Genomic DNA, 6,427 nt, shown 5'->3' with positions numbered 1-6,427 from the left:
TGCCTCTTTCCCTGTTCTGTTCCAGCTCAGCTGGCAGGGGAGGTGCATTCCACGGACTCTCAGCAAAACAGCGCGTTGGAAACAAATAAATATGGGAGAGCCCCGCAGGAGGGTGCTGGGGGCGGCCGCGGGGACCCAGGCAAGGACGTGGCGCGGCCGCCCGGCTCGCAGGGAGACGGACGCACTTGAGAAAGCGAGCCGAGAAGTGGGTGCTTCCATCCCCTTCAAATTACAAACCAGAAAGTCAACAAGGACCGTGTTAGTTATGCAAGCGGTTTCTAAAGTGGTTCTTGTGGGCGACGTGTGAATTCTGCAGAGCTTCACCAGCCCCTGGCGTGGAAGTCTGTGCTTCAACCCAGGGACGTGAGGCCTCCAGGAGCCCGCTGGGGTCCCCGTGTCCCTTCCTCTGCCTCAGAGCAGAGAGGCTGGCATGCCCCGGTGGCGAACCCGGTCCCAGAAGCGCTTCTTCCCCTTTTCCCATCTTCCCACCATACCCCGTGAGTCTCCCCAGCCACCCGGCCGCTCCTGAAGGGCCCCCAACGTGGTGGCGGGGTGACGACGGGTCCCGATCTGCCCTCGGGCCCTGGCAGTCACTCCCTCTGACCCGCGTGGGCCCCCTCTGGGCCCTGGCAGAGCAGAGCGGGGGGCTGGTTATCTATTGAATTCTGGGCTTCTTGGGGGTTCGGCACCTGACCTTCCCCTGGATGCCAGCCTCCAGCTGCCTGTCCTGTCCGGGTTCGTTCTTCTGAAATCGCACGACCGTCTGTCTCGTTGCTCAAACCACACACCCAGGAGCTGCCGTTGGCTTCCCAGAGCCCCTCCTTGGCCTCCTCTGGCTCACTATTACGTCCCCACCACTCTGTTTCCAGAAGCACATCCTGAGTTATCCTAGATCTCTGCCTCCCATCCCCCCAACCCCCCCGGGCCCGGGCCGCCATTACCTCTTGGTTGGATGTCTCCAGAAGCTTCCAAATGACATGTTCTGCTTCCAGGGATGCCCTGCCTTCCGGCAGTCTACCATCCGTACGGCAGCCAGAACATTCTCGTAAACACGTACATTAACTCAAGTGCCGGCCTCTCTAAACCTTCCAGTGGCTTCCCATTCCCCGTTGGGTCCAGTTCCGCCCCCGTCACGGCCTCCGGGGCCGGTCGTGGGCCAGCCCGCCTGTTCCAGCCTCCTCTTGGCCCTGCCTCCTTTGCTCACCGTGTTCCGGCCACGTCAGTGTTTCTAGTCTCATCAATACCGGGCTCATTTTAGGGACCCTGCGTGTTCCCTCATCCGGCTCCTCCCTCAGAGTTTCGCGTGCCCGGATCCCTCCGATCATTCAGGGCTCAGCTCAGACGCCAGCTGCTCAGCAAGAATGTTCGTCCCAGACCCTCGGCTACAGCGACACGTGCTCGCCCTCCCCCCGGTGGGGAACTCCAAATGGCACCTTACTTTATTTAACGCGCTCACCGCAACGTTCAACGTCCTCCCTTTTTGTGTACTTGTGTGTTCTCCCTCCTCGCCCGCGAAGAGAAGTTCCTGGAGGGCACACACCTGTTTCCAGCACCATCCCCGGTGCTCGAAAGAGTGTCTGGTGTGCAGTCGATGCTCCATAAAGCTTTGTAATGAACGAACTCTCTGAGAGACGGTGGGAGATGGGGCGCACTGCACCCGGTCCCCTACGTTGACGGGCTTCCGGGCACGTGTGTTGGCGACCCGCAGATTGCGGCTGCTGGGCTGGAGCTGAAGCTTCTGCATTAAAAAAAAAAATTCCAGGGGCACCTGGGTGGCGCAGTCGGTTAAGCGTCCGACTTCAGCCAGGTCACGATCTCGCGGTCCGTGAGTTCGAGCCCCGCGTCAGGCTCTGGGCTGATGGCTCGGAGCCTGGAGCCTGTTTCCGATTCTGTGTCTCCCTCTCTCTCTGCCCCTCCCCCGTTCATGCTCTGTCTCTCTCTGTCCCAAAAATAAAATTAAAAAAAAAAAAAAAAAAAAAAATTCCAGGGGCGCCTGGGTGGCTCAGTGGGTTGGGCGTCCGACTTCGGCTCACGTCATGATCTCGCGGTTCGTGAGTTCGAGCCCCGCGTCGGGCTCTGTGCTGACAGCTCAGAGCCTGGAGCCTGTTTCGGATTCTGTGTCTCCCTCTCTCTGACCCTCCCCCACTGGCACTCAGTCTCTCTCTGTGTCTCAAAAATGAATAAATGTTAAAAATTTTTTTAAAAAAGAGAAAAAAGGCAGGTGTTGAGTCGTATCTCATGACTTCTCAGCATCCACAATCACATGAGCTAATTCTCTGTCTCTCTGGAGAGCCCTAATCGATACACCTCCCCTCACCCCACAATTATGTACTAAGTCTGAATTTGATTCCATGGGAAGTTGATACGATATGGCCTTTGAGCTCTGAGAGCTAACAGTCGAATAAGAAAGTTAAAATAAAGACACAAACACTCAAAATTCAAGGCAGGACTTAATGGAGCCACGATGCCCTGGGTGCTGAGAAAGGGAGGCCGACCGTGAAGGGGTTGTGGTTAAGGGCATTGATTCAGGAGCCAGGCTGTCTGGGTTCAATCACCTGCTCCCCTTTTTATGGCTTGTGTGATCTTTGGCAAGTTATTGGATGGTCGGTGACTCCGTTTCCTCACATATGAAATGTAGAAACTATTAGTACCTACATCATAGGATTATCAGAAACACTAGACAACGCAGTGTATTTATGACACTCAAAACAGCGTCTTAGATCAGCGTTCCGCACGTGGGACTGAGGACAGAGAGGTGGGGCAGCGTTTGGATTTAGGATGAAGCGGGGCAGGGGAGTCCCTGGGGCGTCATGCGCACAGAGGGAACAGGAGGGCAAGGGGGCTGGCCGGCCGCAGCTGAGATGTTTAGCTGGGAAAACGGGAAGGCGAGGTGATGGGAACGTTGGGAAGCTACGTGCGGCCACGGTGGGGAGGGACGCTTAGTAAGCATCCTCTCCGGTGGGTAATTGTCACTGAACACTTTGAAGTGGAGAAATTGCTGAGATGCCTTTATTTCTGCAAGAACTTACCTGCTTAGAAATTTTTGGCAACATCCAATGACTTGGAGAGACTCACTCCTTTCCTTTTGCTTGATTTGGGTTGATAGTTTGCTTTTTCTTTTCCAGTTCCTTAACGTGGAAGGATTGATTTGGGACTGGGCCTTCCTTTAGTGTAAGCATTCAGGGCCCTGAGTCTCCCCCCCCTCCCTTGCCCCCGACCTCTGATAGATCGTATTTTCATTTTCACCCGGTTGAAAACATTTTCTAGCTTCCCTTGAGCATTCGTTACTCTTGTACCTGTGGATTAGTTGGGAGCATGTTGTTTAATTTCTGAGTAGACGGAAATTTACCTGCTATTCTGTGATTGATTTCTGGTTCAATTTCATGACGCCCCGAGGCATACCTGGTCTGACTTCACTTATCTACGTTAATTAAGATTTATTTTATGGCCTGGGATATGGTCTTTCTCGGTGAATGTTTCATGTGTGTTCTGCTGTTGTTGGGCGGAGTGTTCCATAAATGCCAATTAGATCCAGATGGCCCACCGCCTCGCTCATTTCTTGTAACCCCCTTGCCGATTTCCTGTCTCCCCGTCCTCTCTGTGGCTGGGAAAGCACTGCTCACGTCTCCAACCACAATCCTACATCTGTCTATTTCTCCTTCCAGTTCTGCGGGGTTTTCCTTCCCGTGTTTCAAAGCTCTGTGGACAGGTGCACACCCATGTGGTATTCTTAGGTCTTCTTGGTGAATTGACTCTTTTATGTATGTGTTATTCCTCTCTGGTGTATTTTATGTATGTATTATTCCACCGTCTTTGGTGACGTTCTCTGTCCTGATGTCTGTTTTGTCTGATATTAATAGAACGAATCCAGCTTTTTAATTTTTTTTTTGGATTAGTGTTTGCATGGTATATCTATTTCCATTCTCTTTTCACTTACCTGAGTCATTATGTTTGAAGTGAGTTTCTTGTAGACCGCATGTACTTAGGTCATCATGTAGAACCTAGTCTGAAAGTTTCTGTCTTATAATCGGCATGTTGTTGGTTCGCTTCATAATTGGTAAGTTTGGATTTACGTCTACCATTTTACACATTTTTTTTCTGTTTGCTTCTTTTTTGTTCCTCTTCTTTTCTCTTTCCTGACTTCTTTCACTTTATCGGAGTATATTTTAGCATTTCATTTTATGTATTCTTTTGGTTCTGACTCCACCTGTTTGCATAATTTTTTTTTTAATGGTTGCTGTAGGGATTACTGAGTCTATCCTCAACTCTTCACACTTTAATTAGGATCAGTATTTTACAACTTCAATTTGAATATAGGAATCTTGGGGCACCTGGGTGGCTCAGTCGGTTGAGCATCCGACTTCGGCTCAGGTCATGATCTCGTGGTCTGTGGGTTCAAGCTCCATGTCGGGCTCTGTGCTGACAGCTCGGAGCCTGGAGCCTGCTTCAGATTCTGTGTCTCCCTCTCTCTCTCTGCCACTCTTCCACTCGTGCTCTGTCTCCCTCTCTCAAAAATAAATAAACAATAAAAATTTGTTTTAATTTTAAGGGGCTCCTGGGTGGCTCAGTCGGTTAAGCATCTGACTTCGGCTCAGGTCATGATCTCCCGGCTCTTGAGTTCAAGCCCCACGTCGGGCTCTGTGCTGACAGCTTGGAACCTGGAGCCTGCTTCGGATTCTGTGTCTCCCTCTTTCTCTGCCCCTCCCCCGCTCATGCTCTGTCTCTCTGTCTCTGTCCAAAATAAATAAACATTAAAAAAAAAAATTAAAAAGAAAAAAAAAGAAATTCAGTATTTGGTATCTGTCGGGAGAGGCCCTCCCGGGAACGAACCTCTTGAAATGCAGCACCATTTTTGAAGGTTTCTATGGAGCTTGACATTGTTATTCACCAAGACAGTGAGTAAAGAATTAATTGCTAGTTTTGCTGCAGTGGTTCAGCATGATTTCCTAAAAGGTGCAAGATAATTGATTGTCTTTTTCTCTGCAGCTGATTTCACCCCTTAATGGCGAACTATATCGTTTGCTGGATGATATGCTAATTGCTCATGTGATGACGGCGGTGGCAATGACAGATGATGATTACTTAACGCTTCACTGTCACTTAAGATCCCATCTGTTAATGAAATGGACTTGGTGGCAGGTACCCCATGACTGTTTAAGCAGCTGAGTCCAGAGACAAAGCAGAAAACTCACTGGGGACTGAGGAATTATCTTAGGTGAATGGTCAAGATGAGGTCCACATCGGCATGTCAACTGTATGTATCGGTTAGAGATTATTTTCAAGCGCACATGACAGAAAAGTACACTCCGATGGCTCAGCCGAACAGAGAGGATGGCAGCCCCATGACATCACCAAGGACCCAAGCTCCTTCTAACCTTAGGCTCTTCTCAGCCTACAGGATTTTTAGACAAGTTTATTTAGATGTAATTCACACACAGAAAAGAAATCACCTGTTTCAGAGTACAGGTCTATGAATCTTGGCAAACACGTAGAGTCATGTAACCACCATGGCGACAAGATAGAGAAGGTTCAACACCCCCCAGATTCCCCTCGTGCCCTTTCATAGTTAACATCTCTTTCCACGCCCACCACCGCTAATACCCACTGACCGGTGTTCTGCGTCTGGTTTGTCTTTCTGAGAACACCGTGTAAATGAACTCCTACGGCTTGCAGACTTCTGGGTGGTTTGTTTTCACCGGGGATAATAAATTTGAGTTTGATGCTGTTGTGGGTATCAGTATGTTTCCCTTTTTAGAAAAGCTGTATCGTACTCTAATTTCTGGATATGCCATAGTCTACTGATCCATTCATTCACAGGGGAAGGACATCTGGGTTGCATCTGCCGTTCGGAGATAATGAGGAAAGCTTCCGTGAACATGTGCATACGGGCTTTTGCGTGAACCTGTGCGTTTCATGTCTCAGGGAAGTACCTGCGAGTGTGATTGCTGGGTCGTATGGAGGGATACATTTAGGTTTTTGTGAGACTGCAAAGCCGTATTGCAAGGGGCTGAGCCATTCTTGACAGTAATGTAGCAGAGGGCGAGATGTGTTACCTCTGTTTTACCACCAGCACTTGGACTTGGTCTTGGGGCTTTCTGCTCGTCTAATAGGGGCACAGCAGTATCTCCTGCTGGTTTTAATTCACATTTCCATCCCAGGCTAAAGCTGTGGAGCACCTTGTCATGTGCTAATTTCCATCAATGCATCTTTTTTGGTGAATTGTCTCCTCAAGATCCTTTACCCGATTTTTGTCGGGTTTTTGTCTTATTGAGGTTTGAGTGACTTTCATCAAGAGACACGTTTCGCAGATATTTTCTTTCAGTCTTTTGTTCTTTTTCTTACCGCTGTCTCTTGAAGTGCTTAGGTTTTAAATCTGAAGAATGTCTCATTTTTTTCTCGTATGGTTTGCACTTTCTGTGTCTTTTCT

The sequence above is a fragment of the Panthera onca genome, chromosome D3 (genome assembly GCF_046562875.1).
Source record: "Panthera onca isolate mPanOnc1 chromosome D3, mPanOnc1 haplotype 2, whole genome shotgun sequence".
Classification (NCBI taxonomy): Eukaryota; Metazoa; Chordata; class Mammalia; order Carnivora; family Felidae; genus Panthera; species Panthera onca.
The sequence above is the reverse complement of the archived record's forward strand: the minus strand, read 5'-3'. Positions refer to the sequence as shown.